General features: G+C 39.2%; 1 protein-coding gene across 5 annotated transcripts in view; it reads right to left on the reverse strand.

Annotated features, from left to right (window-relative positions):
* TP73 (tumor protein p73) overlaps positions 1–13,684 on the reverse strand; it is a 1,605,115-nt gene extending 1,591,431 nt beyond the window's left edge. For 2 of the 5 annotated variants that reach the window (XM_044062958.1, XM_044062962.1), the window contains exon 1: positions 12,791–13,683. The gene's annotated coding sequence lies outside the window, so the exon portion shown is untranslated. Of the gene's footprint in view, positions 1–12,790 lie in introns of all 5 variants that reach the window. The other 3 variants (XM_044062960.1, XM_044062959.1, XM_044062957.1) reach the window with 2 other exon arrangements.
* Between the last annotated feature and the right edge of the window lie 5,958 nt (positions 13,685–19,642).

Below are 19,642 nucleotides of genomic sequence, written 5' to 3' on the forward strand. Positions count from 1 at the left end.
GCAAGGCTCCTTTTACTCTCCCACACATAAAATTTCTCACAGGGGCACCTTAGGCCATAAAATAAGTTTGCATATGTCTTAAGTGATAGTTCGATAAAGATGTTAAAAAAGGATAAATACATGTTCACTACTCACAGTGGAATGAATGCTGTGAGAAGGTCTTTCTTCTTTGATACACAACAGGCTTTAGCATGATTATCAGTCCTTCCAGTAAGCATGGAAAAACACATATATGTTTAGCAACATTCATCATGTGCCTGTGTGGGGCCTGCATAGTAAAATACATTTTTTCTATGTTCTTATGTCCCACTCCCACCTGCTGACCATCAGGTCTCACCTGATCAGACAGGAGCCCATTTACTCTTCCAGAATGCAAGTGAGATCCACCAGAAGGGGCATCATTCGGGCAGGCAGGATGGTGGCATATGGCCTTGCTCGTATACTGGCAATGAGGACAAGAGTGTATATGATAGCTCTTTACCCCACTGCTGGGGTGGGGCTCACATCACCTTGGGAATCATAATGCCTTTCCCTGTGCAAGTGTACTTTCTTATGAACTGACAATGAAGGATATTGTTGAAGCATCTTGATGGCTGAATACCTGCTCTTATGTAACACCACCGCCATTATAAGGAACTGTGGTACTGTACAGCTCCCAATCCACTTCCATCCTCTCCCTCCAGGATGGAAATGCCTCTGCCCCATACAGTCTTTAGTAGATACTTGAGCTGCTACTCAAACTCAGGTCACCTAGGCCATAGTCAGGGCTTTAGCCCACAACACCAACAGAGGTGCCTTGTCAAAATATTTTGTGGGTACCCTTCTGCTTGCCAGACATCAGCCTTGTCTCAGTCTATCAGCCTATTTATTCCACATTACTGAGTTGATCGCCACTCTGGAGAGGTTCTCATTTAGAAAGTCATTGAGGGCTGCTATTTTTTTTTCTGCTTTAAGGTCCAACATCCCCAGTGCCACTTGGTTCATGACAGAAAGGATTGTAGTGGTCACCCCTTAGTTCCACAAGAGACATTCCATGAAAGCAGCCCTGACCTCCAATTCTCAAGCTCCAGGTGGTGGTTTCCTGAGTCTTTATCAGGGAAATTGCACCCAACAGTGTGTTCACTGAGTGCCCGCCCCTCAACCACTTCCCAGAAGAGATTAGCAGGTCATGTTTCTTCATTCTTCTCCCTCTCTGCTTGGCTTATCCAGTGCCAGGGATGCTAATCAAATGAGATATCCTGGATGGCAGTCAGGACCCAATCACTCTGTGCCATGGAACTAAACAGAACTGCCTTATCAAGAAGAAATCCTAATATTCGGTCAGTGGCTCAGGACACAGTTTTATAGATTCATAGACTGTTACTTAGCTAACGACAGGGGGGAGGGGCTTTCTAAGCCTAGCTAGGTTTTCCCAAAAGAATAATAATGATATCCTATATCCAAACTGAATTGAGGAACAGGCATTTATAAACTATGTCTGTCCATAAGGGACATGGGTGCCAGGCCGGTGTAAATTTCCTACTCCCCATCCACTTGTCTAGGTTGTGGTTAAACTGGGTAATAGACAAATTCAGTTTCATGTGGATGGGGAGCCTGCTCCATAGGAGGCACAGTCTCTGGGACACATATCTGTCTCTCCAGCATGTTCTGTTTAAGTCACAGACAAAATTCAGGTCACTAGATCTTGTATTTCTGGTACTATTTGACATAGGAATATGTAGGAGATTAATAAGTGTAGGGTTTGTGGATGCCTTGTAAGCCAAGCATACATCACCCCTCAGCAAACTATAGGAGACTGAGTAGAGGGAAAGGATTTTAAGGCAATCTGCATAAGGCAGGTTTGTTAAACCTTGAGTCAGTTACATACCAAAGGGAGCATTGTACTCTATGATTGGTCTGATAAGGGTGGAGAACAGTGAGATGATGACCTCTTTGGACCTAGATGCCATGCCCTTACTTATAAGTTGCACAACATTAAAGGCATTCCTCACCACTGTGGCCACATGATGGTCAAAGGTAAGGTTACTGTCTACGTGCATACCCAAATCCCTGACCAGTGGGTCAACTCTTAGGGGTGTATTATCAACATAGTAATTAGCCGGGATGGTTGACTTTCCAAAGGGTACAATTATGCATTTTTTAGCATTGAGTTGAAGACCATGGCTTTGACACCATTTGCTAGTCAGATATAGGCATTCTTCAAGAATATTAGTATCTGCAAGGGACTCAGTGATAACCCCCAGTTTGCAATCATCTGCAAACTTAGTCAGCCATAAACATTTAGCATTTGCTTCCATTTCAGAGAAATAGATGCCAAAAACTATCAGGTCTAGTACTGAGCAACTGTGGACTCCGCTAGTGACTGGCCTCTTGGTGGAGGTGGCCTCACCTATTTTGATCTGCTGGGTCCTATCTGTGAGCCAGTTGGCTATCCAGCAGGAGATTAAAGGGTTGTATACCTAAATTAGTGAGCCTTTCTATAATTCCTGAGAGGGGGTATTATATCAAAAGCCTTAGCCAGGTCAAGGTAAGCTGTGTGCACAGTCTTACCTTCATCCAATTCCATGACCCTCTCAAAAAAGTGCACCAGATTTAATAGACATGCCCTTCCTTTAGGTAAGCTGTGTGCACTGTCTTACTCTCAACAAATTCTGTGACCCTCTCAAAAAAGTCCACCAGATTTAATAGGCATGACCTTCCTTTAACAAAGATGAACTGTGATGGGTCCATTGTTTTCAGGTTACCTATGTCCTCAATTATCATGTCCGTGATGACTCCTTCCGTGGCCTTACATATTAGACTGGTAAGACTTTTGGGCCTGTAGTGTAGTTACCCAGATCAGTGGTTGGGCCTCCTTTGTGTACAGGAATGACTGTAGCCATCTTCCATTCCTTGGGCACAAAACCTGACTGTAGACTGCAGTTGAAAAGTGATTCACGAGGATCACAGAGGTCATGTTTAATGATATTTATTAAACATCCCACGATTTTATCAGGGCCCATCGACGCAGTATTTTTGGCCTTGAAAAGTGCATTGATGACCTGTTCCCTAGTAATGGTTGGATGGTGTGTTATGTGCTATTTCCTTTGGACTATCATGGGGGAAGTGGGGGAGTTGAACCTGTCAACCAAAAGGTTGGCATGGGCTCCAGTTCAATGTGGGTGATGCCATTTACAACAAGTTCTGCGCATTGTTGTGTATTTCCTCTTCAGTGGGAAAAAACAATAGAAGAAATAAAACAAACTTGCTTTTTCTGGAGAATATATAAATTATTATTCAGGAAAAAGGCTTATTTGATAAATTCAGTACTGATGGGAAAATAGCATACTTAGTAAGTGTATTTATGTTGCCAACAATATTTGAAAAGGAATTATTGTAGATATTATTTTAATTTATAATGGGTTCTAGATTAAACCCAATAAAAAAGAGGAATTTTGTATGTAAATAAAGAGAAAGAAGGTTTAGGGTTAATTAATACAGTGGTATATGCTGTTTCGTTGAATTTGTGCAAAGTGTTAAAGTGGATAAATGAAAAATTTAAGAGATTAGTAGTAAAACTGTATAAATATAAGCATGATAAATTCTGGGTTATGGTAAAAAAAGAGTAAAAGAAAAGAGTATATAAATGAAGAAATAAAATGTTACCAAGAAAAATATTTTTGTGGAAAATGAAATGGATTATATAGAAAAAGATAGAAAAGTATGGTATAACAATATACCGATAAACATTACTATGTGAAACCATGGGATGATCTAATAGATGAAAAAATTAAAGCTATAAAAGTAAGAAGCAAATGGTGTAATCAGAAAGTATAATGTCATGATTTTTTTGGAGATTGGTAATAGATAAATTGCCAGTAAAAGGAAATATGCCATATAAGAAGAAAAGTGATAGAATATGTTTACATCATCAAGAAGTAGAAGCTATGGAATGTGTTTTTTGAAATGTAAAGGAGTAAAAACGTAGCTTAAATCCCAGGGAGGGACAGTGTTTCTCCTGGGGTTGACTAAGACGTATGACTCCCTTAAGGAAACATTTCAGGCAGGGGTGAGAATAGATGGGGAAAACAGGCAAGCAGAAATGACTGAAGCGTGTACCTTAATACTGGAATAAGAAAGTCCTGGGTGAAACGGTCCTGCCAGGTATTCTAACAGTAGGTTGATGTCTGCCACTGAAGAGTTAATGACTTTGTCTTTGCACCAAAGAGAAAACCTTTTCCATTTGCATAAATATTACTTTCTGGTATTAATTTTTTTGCCTCTCTCAAAACAGGATGCAGTATTTGGGGTCAGAAACCAATCTTCCAAGCTGTTAGTATGAGGTTGCTCATGTGAGGATGAATGACAGACTACTTTATCTGTGTGAGTGGGTCTATCACTTGTGGAAGAATGTAATAGGTTCATAGGTTCACAGGTGAATACTAGGCTAGCTACCCTTGTGGGTCATTTTAAGTCCAGTCAATTTTCTTCAAAAGTGAGAATCAGACTCTATACCTCGTCTCTTTGAAGTTATCCCCTTACCTTAACCATTCTGTCAACCCCTGATCTTCAACTCTTGTTTAGAGTCAAGAGAAGGAAGAATCAATGTTGCAATGGCCAGACGGGGGCTCTCAGTATCATGCTCAGCCTGTCTGACCTCACCTTGATCAATACCCTAGCAATCAAGAGGAAACGGTGGGGAGGCATAAAACACTAAGACCATCTGCACAACCTAATCAAAAAAAGGGTACTCAGCCATCACGTAAGCACTCCATTAAAACACCACATACAGCTACACATACTAACACTGCATCCAATTCCTCTACTGCTAAGCCTTAAGGTAAACCAGCGCACAACCAAATTTCCTGGTCATTTGTAGTTCTATAGTGAGGCACACTGATGTCCCCCTCACCAGACTGAGTACGGAGTGTGACGTCCCTCCTCTGGGCTGGTAATCAAGGAACTTGAATCCTCACCACTGATACCGGTGAGGGACGTTCACTTGGAACAAAGATAGGTACACACAGTATTTCCAGATGTAGCTCTCTGCATCAATCACAATTTTCCTTAAGAGCAAACAGGGAACACACTCAGTCCAGGGTCTGGGTTTCCTTCTTTTTCTCTCCAGGCCCCCAGAATGACTCCCCACTGGCACAGCTATAGAGTTCAATCCTCAGCCAAATGTCCAAGCCAAGTCCTCCACCAATCTCTCTGTGAAATAAGTGCTCTTTGTCCCTGCTCCAAACAGCTGACACACACATTCTTTGAGATTTGATTTGCACACACACACACACACACACACACACACACACACACACACACACACACAAACACCTGGGCATGGCTGGCACAGATTTACTCGCTCTGCTACCCTTTGCCCAGACTATAAGGCACTTGCACCACCAGACACTCCAAAGTCAACTACTCTAAGACTCTTACAAGGGTATCCAACTATACTGAGTAAAATCAATACTAATACAAATGGTAGTGTTTGAACAATGTGGTAGGACTTTCAGGAGTGTCTACAGTGTCACCAAAAAAGTATAAGTATTCTCAAAGTTTAAAATATTCTGTAAAGCAGTGATTCAGAAACTGGGGTCAGTGGACCCCTAGGGGATCCGTATGATGAATTCTAGGGGTCTGCGGAGTTCCACTTTACTATTCTGCAGTCACTGTGTTGAAAAAGAAAAAAGAAAAACACATACAGAGCCATGTCCAACCCAGAACTGTTGAACATGCTCCATCTTAGCAAAACCAAATCTACTCGAGCTACATGCTCTAGGGATATAAACCTCAGCACAACAATGAATAGAACATGCTGGAGGGATAGATTCCCTTCGCAAAGACTTCCCTTGCTATGGAACAAGATCCCGATCTACATAAGACTGAGCCCCTCACTATCACTCTTCAAGAGGAACCTTGACGAGTGGATGGGTATCAGAAAGTTCACACCAGGGATCATACCAACAGCTCTACTAGATAGGGGCTAAGGGTACTAGCTGCTAGATCAAGGGCCTAGGGCCTAGGGAACGAACCAAAGGGGCGGTGAATAGCGCACAACATGGCTGGGCTAACATGTGCCTTTGGGCAGATAACCCAGTACCTACCTATGAATCTATGAACAAATACACTTCCCTTCCATGTCTGCCGCATTCGCAGCTAACCAGCTGCTTTCCCTGCGGTTATAATAACTATTACCTTCCGCGTTTGCGGATGACACAGAACAAGTAATTACTTGCCCTATACAGCGCTGATGTTTTCTGTATGGCAGTTGGAACTTGGAGGGAAAATTCAACAAACTATTACAGTCAGACAGTTATAGTAGCTGTGTGGTGCTGGTTGGATTGTTTCTAGCTGATCAATACAAGACTTTTTAAGGTATTTTATTTCTTCATCTTTTTTTTCTGTAAGGCTGCTTCATATTTCTCAGCTGTATACATTTTTACCTCATAGTTTTGATGTACCTCTCATAAAACTGATCTTTCCTGTCTCAGTTATATGGGTTTCGTTCAAATGAGAGTTCGCTCATCTGAAGAGGAGCCACATACATACATGTATGTATATATATATATATATATATATATATATATATATATATATAAAGAGAGAGAGAGATACAGATATACATTCATGTCATTTGACTGAGAGCCCATTCAAATGAATTCCAAAATACTGACCATAAATGACTTAAAATTAATTTCACTGAATCACAATTGATAGAAGACAATCTACACAACACATACATTCTCACCCTCCCCCCCCACAGCCCCCTTACTTATATATACTAACTCTCAGTCACACTATTGAGAAAAGGAAAAAAACACGATACAGTAAATCAGTGCTGTGCACTAACACAATCATCAGTGACCATTGCCAATCCACACATACTCTTCTAGGCTCACTTCAATAACTCCAGTTATCAGAAATGATACCATCCTATACTGCCTATACACATCTACACATTTCTATCAATTGTGAGTCAGTCAAATAAGTCTTTTTGTCAATTGATTTCAACCATTCTGGATTCAGTCAAATGAGCATTCAATCAAATGATAGGAACTCGCATATATAAAAGATCAACCCACACAGTGAGTCAGAAAGAACAAAAGTGACCAGCAGTGTCCACAGAGCTTGGTGCTGGGATCTCTGCTTTTTGGTATTTACTTATCAGATCTCCAAGCAGAGAGTCAAGACCACTGGCTAACAAAATTTGTAGAAACAGGAAACTGTTTCTGTGTGTGTGTGTGTGTGTGTGTGTGTTTGGGAGAGGGAAGAAAGAGCAAATTGTTTGTGAAGCCAGGGATTACTAACGCAAAAGGAGGGCTGCTAAATGTAAAAGGGTGTGCACTCTGCATATTAATAAGGCAGTCGGTGCTTGGAAAAATGTAAATATAAGATATGAATGTACAGCTGTGTGTGTTGTATATCAGTTCCACTTTGGGTGTTTAATAAACAACTTAACAGATGAGACATGGCATCAGCAGACTGTCCACTATATGTAGGCACAAGTTGGGAGAAGCCTTATAAGTTACAAAAGGGTTGCAAAGACTGCTGTGAAGTGTGTTACTTATTAACAAGTATACACAATTTGCATTTTATGCAACAGGGATTTGTCAGGCATACACAGCATGGTAACATGTGCCATGGTATTAAATGTGGTCAGACCCTGGAGGTAGGAGTCATACAGAACACACTCATACTAACACTAATACAAGTGTGTGTGTGTATGTGTGTGTTTATGCATACAGAAACACACATGCTTGCATATATTCAGAACATATGACACACTATTGAATTTCCTTTGTTCTCAGAAATGGGCAACATAATTGCAATTTTTAATCTCCCACCCTCCTTTCAGTTCATTACCTATTCTTCTATACTAGCCACCATTTACATTGCTTTCCCTATGAGTACACCTCTCTCATGCTGTATTTCAAATGTCTGTTGGTCTCACCCAAAGGAAGTTACAGTCCACATTTACTAAGCAAGGCAACTCTTGAGTAAATATGTCCCACAAGTAGCACTTTATGGCAATAATTTTAGTGCATTCTGGTGTACATTTCTCATTTGTGCATGGCCATGTATAAGAATGCCACTATATATACACGTTTTTACAGAGCAATATGTGCACATCTCTGCGGGTGGCCATGTCAGTATTTGGTTGTATGTTTGTTGATTTCCTTTGTAGTTTGAATACAGGTACACTGGCAGTGAAAGCTGCTGAGCACTCTTCTGTGTCATGCTTGTGAGTCATATAGTCTTTTGGCAGAGTAATACAACTGTACAGTAACACTGTGTTAAATGATGGTCCCTGGTACACAGTATCACTGGTGGTAAAGCTGCAGTGAATGAGGGTGAAAAACCTTTGAAAAAATGTTAACTTACAAGTTGTCATCGAATTGAAGAGTTTGACAGTCTACGAGCTGTCTACCGTCAATCTCAATAAACTATCAAACTATTATTAGTTGTCTTTAAGGAATTAAATAATCGCTAATAAACAGTGGAGAAGGGCTTCAAATAGGTGCACTGCCAAGGCACAAATCCCTTTGCTCTGTTAAATATTTATTTATTTATATTTGTTTAACAAGGTAGTGCACTGATCCATATTGACCAATTTCAGGCTCAGACCGGGATTTCAGGCACAGCCCAGTTTGAATACAGCTATTGTTGAAATGTAATAGCAGTCCTGGTTATATGGAAAGGCTCATTGATAGACCAGGTGCTGAGTGACATATGTAAACTGCAGTCCGAGTGCTCTGAATTTCCTAAACCAGGTGTTGTCTATTTCTGTGTACTTACAAGTATACTGCCCCTACATACCATTTGAATTAATCCTACCTACAGTCCACTAAAGTGCAGACCTACTTTACCACTCAAAACTTTTTTTCTGTGTCATTCCTTCTAATTAAATAAATTACTAACATTTACGTGGAAGCCTGTTTTGTCAGTATTTCTCACAGAAGTGGACCTATCAATGAATGCATGTGCTTCATTAACACTGTACAGATATACACAGAAATTATCTTTTATTTAATAGGTAAGTGAACTGTTTTTTTCTTACTTGAGTATTTTCTGCCATATTTTGAGCCACAGGGAAAGGGGTAAATGCTATATTTTTGGGTAACTCATTCAACTAGTATGTTTTTTCAAGATGAGAAGAAACTACAGTATCTAGATAAAACCCATGCATATATAAGAACAGAATGCAGACTCTGCACAGACAATGTCTGTGTGTGAAGAATGAACCAGGTGCCAGGCTTAAATGCAACACATTAGTGGATGACATTCTACATGTGAGATCACCGTGTTTTTCTTGTTTCGTATTCAAAGATTGAGTCAGCAGTATCTCAAGGATTTCTCCTTTCTCCCAGACACTGCAACTATCTCAGAGTTAGTACATTTAAGTAAGAGGGGTATGGGAGCACAGTCTTCCATGTTGGGGAGTGCAGGGAGCCCTAAACACCTTTTCAGTGCTTTTCCATTTTCAGCTGTCAGTTTTGACTGGAAATGTAAATCTGCTTTTATTATTCTCATTAATGCCACTCACAGAGGAGATGTTCTTCAGTTGCCCTTAATCTTGAAGGCAGAAAGAAATCTTAAAACACTGAGTCACCATACTGTGCCATGTACCCTGCATCCCCTAGAACCTAGACAGTCTGCAATATTACAGAATGCCATGATGCTGTTGAATCTATAGGTGTGTGTAAATCTGGGTTCATGTTGTGGCATCTCCTCTTCATCTACCTGTTTTGTTCACCATAATAAACTTTTTTATTTCCCACATGCCTATCTCATCTAGTCTATCACCTAGATATAGTTTATTTAAGTAAGAGGGGTGTGGAAGCACCGCCTTCCATGCTATGGAGTGCATACAAATCGTACATAGGGCTGGTACACCTGAAAATCACCATCTCAGCTCCATCTGAACTTTGACTTCACTAATGTCTATGCTACTTTCTCACCTCATTTGCAATAGTCCCACTTGTACTGCATTACTTACTAATTTACCCTGATCTCCTCCTGCCCTTCTGCAAACTTAGAACTTCCACAATACTATCACCTACCATTGCCACTTTGGTATGATCTAATTCCAAGTTATCCCCAACTTTCTGCAGCATGCAGCAGTTGTAAGAGTTCTGTTCTGTACCTCTGCAGTAGCACTCAGCTCTACCTCACTTAAGTCCATCCTATCCTTCTTATACTGCTTCTTCTTCTTCCATCTGGGTACATCAGTGGGCTCCCATGTCACCCATCATTTCCGGTTCTTGTTCATTTTTTGACCACTTTTATCTGTTCTTCCTTCCTGCAAATTATTCTCAGTTTCTGCACTTTAGCTGCTAATAAACTTTTTGAATACTTGGCAGTTTGTGACATGTTATTCCCAAGACCTGCAGTTCTTTGCTCCACAGAGTGCCTATGTGTACTTTTTCCTAACTTCTATCTCAGGATTTTAATCACTGCATTACCTGCCTTTATGGAGCAATTCATGGTAAGTAGTTCAAAAAGGCATGCTTCTCCACATTCAGCATGCTTAAACTACTGATGGAGTGGTTTGAACAAATTCTTACCCTTTTCTCAATATTTGCGCAAATAAATGACCACAACTCCACATTTCTGAAGTACTTTATAATGGAGTATTTTATATTACAGCAGGCTGTCGATATAACACAGAGTTACATGTAAATTGTCTACAACATTTCATTCTGTAGTCCTGGGTTTGAACTCTAATTCTTCACTTCCATACTGACTTACCAAGACTATTACTCTCTGGTCACCACTAAAAAGACATTTGTGCCTAGTGGAGATAGGAGTCACATGCAGTTAAAATAAATAAAACAAAATGAACTAAATATATGTATTATACAAAACAAATGGAAACATTACAAGGAGAGTTGTAACATGTTTGACATATCCAAAGTTCCTAAGGAACTTTGAAAATTAGCAGGCAAAGTTTTCTTAATATATATTTAAAGATTTTTTTATTTTTCTAATTTTATGTAGCAGATCACTATTTCATCTGTTGAACTTGCTACTGTTTCCAACTAGCCTGATGCTTTTCTGATCTCACTACAGTTAGTAAGATAATATACATGAAAGTCATAGACAGTAGTTATGAGCACAGCAAAGGGACAATCCAATGTTCATCTACATACAACAGTTAGTATAGCATTATTTAACAACAGAAATTTGATAAAGTTAAACATTTTAAAATTAAGCAACTTCTTAATATGTAGATTTCAAAGTTTTAGAACTAATAAACATTTTTTTTTAAATTAAGTAACTTTTGATTACATGGATTTCAAAGTTGTAGAATTATTTGTAAGCAAGCGTAATATTATTTTTAAGCTGATTATAGTGAACATACGAATTCAGTTCAAGATGGATCCGAATACAACATAAATAAAACAAAACAAAAAAACAGAAATATTTTGCAGTCCAGTAAATCAAGAATACTAGCACTGTGATCCATATCTAAACTATAGTTCTTTTAAAATACCTGAATTTATGTTTCAAAGCAGAGCTCTCATTTCAAGATAGAGTTTTGCTAGTGCTACAATCACTCTGATCAATATATTACTATTATACTTAGTCAGAAATAAAGTCTCTTTGCTAACAAGGCATCTGTGAAGACATTTCAACCACACTCTAAAAATGATAATTTATATAGCAGATATTACATTACTGAAATTTTACTTGCTTACACCTAGATGTCCATGCACTGATATCCAATCTTAACGTTTTTCAAACTTGTTCCATGTTTAGTTAAACATGGTTTTAGTTTGCATTACTTTTCCATGCTGGGTGAAGGTAATAATCAGAATTCAACACTTTACAAGAATTATAGCACCAAACATGAACAGTATATCTTGACAGAGCTAGCAAAAGATAAATTTAAAAATACATTTCACAGAAATAGTACTACTCTCATACCTCAACTGTCCAGATTTTCAAAGAATGTCCAGATTTTTGCCTCATATTTTTGGTCTGCGCCTCATAAAATTTGTGATTTTCTGGCAAATCATTGAGGTCTGAAGTTACTAAAGAATACTAAATAATGACAGACATTTGAGTTTCAGACTTCATATCCTTAAGAAAATATATAACAATGCAAAATCCGTCATTCTAGCAACTTTCTAAGTTTATAGAAGCAATATTTAAAACATGTCTCGATTTTTGGGCCTTTATCCCCCCATTATTTCTGGCTTTGTAGAAATGTCTTGTGCTGACAGGATGAGAGGTTTGCTCATACTGTATTTCATTTATTAATAAATAAATAAATAATAACAGTACAGTATTCCAAAAAACTGTCAGCCATTTTTTTATTTAAGTGCGTGTCCGTGCAAATTACGTCTATCAAACTTATTAATGGGAATGAAGGTGCAAACAAAGGAGCACAAGAATGCACAAAACATGCCACGTTTTAAACTTGAAGCCCTGATATAATGAAACATTAAAACAAGAGTATAAAGTGTGTGAAAAAAAGAGGGTGATTAAAAGTGTAAAAGGGTTTGGACGTAGAAAATCGGTCTAGAAAAGCACATTTTACCTTTTGTGAGCAACAGAAAAAGTCAAGAAACTGAAACCATGAAAGAGCATAGAATTTTCGATTAAAGCGCTCCACTAACAAGTACACAACAAACGATATAAACGACACTTGTATTTCTTAGTTATCTTTGTAGTACTAAAACAAATCCACTTTTGCAATTGGATTACATGTTCACAGCTGGAATGCCTGTTATTTAGTTTTATTTTAACTTGGCAGCGAGAAGACTACTAACGAAAAATAAATCTAATAGTGCCGATCCCTTACCTAACGGTCAAACCCCTGGTCCTTGTCAAGCTTCTTCTGTTTCGGACAGCCTCTCACTGATGTCCCGTATCTGCAATCCCAGTATTAAGAGAACCACACCACTGATGGGCTGTGCGGCCGACTGCAAGTGAAAAAAAGTGTATCTCGGGGTTAGTAACAGTTTCCGACGCTGTCTTGCACTCTGTAGTATTAAATGCTGACTGTTCTAGAGCTCAGTGGCCGGAATCAAACTCCATTAGCTGTTTCTCCCTATCCGCAGTATACAAAGGCACGATTCAACATCCTAAGGCAGGATTTGATCACTGGGCTAATAAACTAGATCACGTTACTGGACACCACTACAGATTAAATGGGTTACTAAATGCTTCCTAATAGTTTGGGTGATGACCGGTCCTGGGTAAGAGTGGGAGGGATTCGATCTTTCTGATACTGAGACCTGTTGGTATTCTGTACATCACAGCAGCCCGGGATTGATCGACTACCTGCCTCTACCTTATCCTGTTTTATTGCCACCGAGATGTGAAAGTGGCAGCTGTGCCAGCTGCTGAGGCTCACACTTGTTATAGCAGCCCACAGCAGAGATCCCGGTGTAGCAGTAAGTTATGATTCGAATGCCTCTTTTGGGTTAACTGTTTCCTTTCTGAAAATCACCAAAGCTTTGGGTTTCTGCCCTTCCGCGTCTCTGATGTGTCAATGGGACACGCTGCTGTTTCTGTTTGTTATGTAGAATTTAGTACTGTGACCAAATGAGAAGTCTATTACAGATGATGATGATGAATGAGGCCGGAGTACAGTCTTGGCGCCTTTGCGGCTCTCAGGAGCGGGAACAAGGTTGTTCCACCCTGCTGATGTGGGATTGGTGAGCAGTGCAGAAATGGCCACTTACTTCTGGGAACCCCTTTGTTCGCTTCTTTAAATATGTAATCGGATTAGGATATAGTACTCTTTCTGGTGCACATTCAGAACTTCTGGAAGCGTCTGTGAAACTGAAACAGCATATGGTCAATGTGCAAGGTGCGCACGTCTGAAGCTAGACTGCTCCGCCTGTATACAGCCCAGAGGTGATGACAGCAGTCAGTAATTATATGCTATGTTGTATTCAGGTTATTTTGCTTCCGTAGAGTCTCGAACTCTCCCATCGAAAGTACCTCAAATGACTGGTAACAGAATTGCACAACTACTGTATGTCTTATCAGAAAAAAAGTATTGTGTGCATATAAAATGAACTCTACATAAAATAATGCAACTCACCAAGCAAAGTAATTAAGAAAAAAAAAACAAGGGCGTCTATTTTTATAAGTTGCACGGGTCACTTATACAAGATCTAAAAACTACAAACTGAATGGCAAACCACTACCACTAATTTTAGTAAGCTCATTTGTTTTTTCCCCTCAACATTTTTCAGCACTCCTAAAATACGGACTTTACGACAACACAGGTTAATTAAAGCAAACATACATATTAAACACAATTGACAATTCTAACCGTGCCTACAATCCAGAAAATATTTCAACCCATGACTCACTTTCATTAGCTGAGGGAATCATTAAGTGTGTTTGGTCTGTTTAGGGTAGCCGTTCGTGATTTTTTAATTTGTGGTCCCTTAGTTTAGGATGCAGGGTTAAAACTAATGTTTTGAATTCTTCTCAAGTTACGAGGAACGTACCTCATTTGGGGTCTTAAAAGTCCATGTTCCTCGAAGTTCCTCAAAGTTCCACATTGAAAGAGTCTGTCACACATTCAGTGTTAGGAATTTTTAAAAGTGAAATCCATGGTAAATATAAATTAATCATATTAATTCATTAAAGGATCTTCTTTATAAGTAAAACCAGCATATTTTAACCATCATATGACCTTGCTAGTTGAAGTTGTTAGTAAGTCATTAGTATGTGTTCCACATTTTGCCCATTTGTTCCACATTATGAAGGGGAGTGTTCCTCATTTTGGAGATGGAAGGTTGAGAGCTATGATGTTTTGTTTGCTGGCACTTGGCACTATTTGCACTTCGGAGTAGAGTGTACAGCCTTGTGCTGTTAACAAAACACAAAGCAATGAAAACATTAACATTGTAAATTATCCAATATTACAGGAGTGTCTGTTTTGTGGCAAACTAGTCATATCAGATATCTGATGGATATATACATCTGGCAACCCAATGAGTACCAATTTGCCAACTGCCTAAAACTAGTGACCCATACTATAAAGTAAGCATTGTACTGCCAAATAAGGGATATTTATGTATAAATATATTTCTTTCTTTCTTTATTCATTCATTCATTCATTCCTTTAGGACTGATTTAGGAATAAAGGCTATGAGTAATGTGAGTTTCATCCAGTAGTCCTAGGTTCATGTCCCCCAGTCTGCATTAACCTTGTAACTCTAAGTAAGTCGTTTAACTAGACTGTTCCCTGCTCTCCTCTAAAAAGACTCACTTGGCCTATTAGGTTTATCTAGTTAAAAAAAGGAATACCATTAAAATAACAATTGGGATGTAACCCCCCCCCCCCAAAAAAAAAGAAATTGTTATAAAACACAGTTCTGTCAGAGGCATAGTGTAAAGGCTTACAACAATTCTAAATCTACAGCATTTTAAATGATATTTCACTAAGCTGTTGCATTAGCAACAAGCACCTCATAAAGGGCTTCACAGTAGTGCAGGTTGTTTAAATGTTTTATTCAATTCACACAATATGGAAATGGAGAGTAAGGGGATCAAACCTAAGATGAGTAGATGAAGCGTATTTAACTTTAACTTATTTAACGTTTAACTTATTCTCTTACCTGCTACTTTAGAAGGACTGTCTTTAAGTATGTTCTTGGCAGAGAGAAAAAATGAGAGGAAAATCTGAGACCTGATGTTGTATGGGGTGCTATGCCAGAATTATTTGCCACTGATAATGAGGACTTTGCTGTCATTAGTAAATCTGTGAAATGGAATGGTAAGTAAAAGGAAGGCAGAAGAGTAGCACAATATCCTTGCAAATGGGAGAGAGTACAAGTTATTGTAGAACAGTAGCCGATATTCAGGAGTTAAACCTCATTAAACCTTTTTAAGCGCAACCTGGATAACTGGATGGGGAACAGAAAATACACCCCTGGGATTCCACCTATATCCCTGCTGGACAGTGGCATAGGGTGCTGACTTGTTGGAACATGGGCTAAATTCTTGACTAGGCTTGTAAGGGCATCAGGGCCAATAGCCTAGTAACTTCCTATGACCCTGTGATCCTAAGTTTGTAAATCACTGTACAGGAGTTCTCGTGAATCTGGAGAGTGGCAGGTAGACAGCTGCTTCTAGACAGGCATTGCTCCTGCTGGTGAAGAAATGTAATTCTGCAGATCTTATTTAGAAATGTTCTTTCAAAGTCAGATAGAGATAAATCTAAAATATACAGTAGTATTTTTTTAATTTTTATTATCTTATTTCCGAAATGCTAAAATAAATTGAATACAGTTACTATATTATTTTACTATATAAACAGTTATATTGCTTTTGGAACAGGTTTCATTTCTTAAGCTGAAACAGGAGTGTTCTAATAATAGTTTGAGATATTTTTTATTTTTTTTTTTTTTGAGAAAGGTGTCTTTATCTGAATTTTGTCTCACATTTTTGCCCTGTTCCTTCATCTGGTAAGTTATTATTAAGGATTACAGTAAGTCAATAATGCCAGCCATTACAGTTTCATCCTTCTTGTTGTTCAGAAAATGCATATTGATGAAAAACCTGTTGTTTTACTAACTTTTTATGTGAATTAGAGTAATTTGTCACTGATTTTAAGTCCTTGTACTTCACCAAAGGGGGTGGCCACAGTGGTGCAGCGGTTAGTGTTGCCACCTCACAGCAAGAGGTTCTCTGGTTCGATTCTCAGCTAGGGTGCCTTCTGTGCGGAGTGTGCATGTCCTCCCTGTGGTCGCATGGGTTTCCACCAGGTGTTCTGGTTTCCTCCCACATCCCAAAGACATGCAGTAGGTGGATTGGACACACTAAATTGGCCCTAGGTGTGAGTGTGTGTGTGCCTTCTGTTGAAGGTTGGGCACCGGGCTGGCAACTCGACACTGTAAAACTCCACTGCCAATCTTGAGCGGACAGATGATCCGCTGTGGCGACCCCTGACTGGGAAAGAAGAAGAAGTACTTCACCAAAGGATTTAACAGTTTTATTCCTAGTCTCCCTCCCCCAACAGATTGACGAGGCAAAAATGCTTTACCTAAATTAATAAATGTCCAGAATTTTTCAAAATGCCTCTGATTTTGCGTCATATTTTTGCTAGTCTCGCTTCTGGTAAATCACCATGGATTACATTCAGTCAATAATCTTATGCATGCTTCTGTGTCCCACTCCCCTGACAGCCCGCTTAAAGAGCAAAAAAGGGCTTTAGGTCTTTATGTTAAAAAGAATAGACACACTAAATGAGCACTTCAGTAAATGCAGTATCAGCAGTTAGGCATTCATAAATGAATACTAGTACTGCATTCTGCACCATCAACACCTACTGATTGTACCACCTGACATCTTGCACCCAGAGCAGCTGCCCTATTTGCTGTACCCTGATTAGGGCTCTGGACCCTAGCATGCTCTGTATTAAATTAATTTAATGGCACTGCTCACTTACAAAGATTCATTTTTCTGACCTCCTGCCAGTTCAACAACATCAGGCACACAGTACCTCCCCAATGTGAACAGTTGGTCAAAGACATATATCTTAGGGAAGTAAGTGCCCATATGATCTCCAAGCATTCTCTCTCATTAGAGGAATACGTTGTTTCTATCGTATTTAACTTATAACTTAAAAAAAAGCATTTAGAGTGGTTTTCCTCGTCAACGGCTTGTGATAGCATTGCCCCTCAGTCTACCTCTGATGCATCAGTATACATTAAAAAAGCTTGTTAATAGGTGAAGATTCTAAAACAGGCCTTAGCACAATATTTCCTTTAACTGCTTAAAAATACTGGCACAGTCAGTGATTTATTCTGCAGATAAAAGGAGCCTACAGACTAGTGAGTATTTCCTTAGCAATCCCTGATCTGAAAAATAATCAGACTAGTTCTATTGTTATAGATCTACCATTAGCTTTATAAGGGGGTATAACATCGGGGTATTAGCTTCACAGTCCAAAATAAAAAAAAATGTATTGAATCCCATTACTGGATGTTTCCAAAGACCCCAAAATGTCCATAGGAATGCATTTAAATGGCACCTCTTTGGTAGGTATTGGGGTCAAAGGATTTTTGAAGCCTGGATGAGGAACTATCTTCTGATATGCATAATATCGAGTGCAAAAGTTCTCAAATTCTGTCATTATTTCTGGCCAGTAAAATCTTGCTAGAATCCATGCTTTAGTTGCATCCATGCACATCCATGCATCGTGTCCCCCTAATACATGACTATGTGCTTACCTCATCACTAAGTTTCTGAAAGGATGGGGCACTAATAGTTGATTTTATATACGTCTGGTCTATTTTTACTTACTCTGTAAAATAATTTTGTAACTCAAAGTTGAGTAGAAACATTTTTGTACAGCCTCTTCACATACAGCTCTAACTAGACTATCTTGTTCCACTTAAAGTGTTATCTTCCCACTGTGCATTTTTAAGTTTATCTGGCTTGCCTGGAGGTCAACCAACTCTGGAATTTCCTCAGGGTCAGACTGCCATGAGGTAGACAGCACTACCACCTCTCCTACCAGTAAAGATTCTAGAGATTCGTGTCTAACTTAAGAAAGCCAGCTCACAACTCTGTTCATTAGTATCAGATGATATCCCTACCTTGCTTATCTGTTTGTTATTCATTTCCTTTATAACCTTGCACAGACCTTTCTATTTTATGTTTAAAGTTTCTGCATTCTTACTTAACAAGAATATTATTAGGGCTCTGATCAAGGTTATCTAATATCTCAGAACAGCAGCGGCCTTAGGTCAGCTGGTGCCCTAGGCAAAAGGACTCCATGGCACCCCCTCCCACACCACCCAGGTGCCCCCATCCTGGTCTACCTACACCAAAAAAATACTGGAAAAGCCCCCCTGCTACAGCAGCGCCCTAGGCGGACGCCTAGTTGGCCTATGCCTAAGGCCGGCTATGTCTCAGAATACATCAGCTTTTCTATTGTCTTTCTTTCTTTAGGTTACCTTCAGTCTACCTTGGTATGAATGAGCACAACACTCCCTCTTTTATTTTCTCTAGGTTGTTCTTCTATGTGTAAGTGAATGCCACTCTCTCGCTTTCTTATCCTTCTTTACATTGTTCACCCAATTTCAGTGTGAGTGAACACCACCTTCTCAATTTCTTTTCGTCTCTACAGTGCTTTCACTTTGCAAAGGATTTATCTTTAATTTTATTTTCTTACTTACAGATATCTTTGCCTTGAGAATTCCCTTATTTGACCTTTCTGTCTTTTACTGACTGAATTGGGTTTGGAACTCTGAAAAGATGCTGTTTCCTCTTTTTTAACTGAATTAGTGAAGTCTGTCGTATCAATAAGTTTGCCTTGTTCAATCCTCATCTGCTGCTTAGAATTCTCCATTTTGGAGGGCTTTCTGTTTTAACTTCGCAGGAAGTTTAGAATTCTGCTCAGGTCATGCATTAATTCTTAACTTAATTATGTACCTTTTCAGTGACCAATTTCCTCTATTTTGTTCTGCTAGTCATTTTTAATCCCTGGTCTGCAACACTTACAGAGAGTATTGACACTTGTACCCCCTGTGTTGCAATACTTTCAGTTGCAATATTTTACTCTGCAGCACCCTTCTTTCTACTTGTTCTGCTCTTGCCTGCTGTTCTGCCATAGGATATGCTGACATATGTCTTTAAATGGTGCATGTTGTTCTTTTCTCTGTAGCCTTAGCCATCGCTT

The sequence above is a fragment of the Protopterus annectens genome, chromosome 2.part1 (assembly GCF_019279795.1).
Source record: "Protopterus annectens isolate FY-2018-M chromosome 2.part1, PAN1.0, whole genome shotgun sequence".
In the NCBI taxonomy this organism is placed as follows: Eukaryota; Metazoa; Chordata; order Ceratodontiformes; family Protopteridae; genus Protopterus; species Protopterus annectens.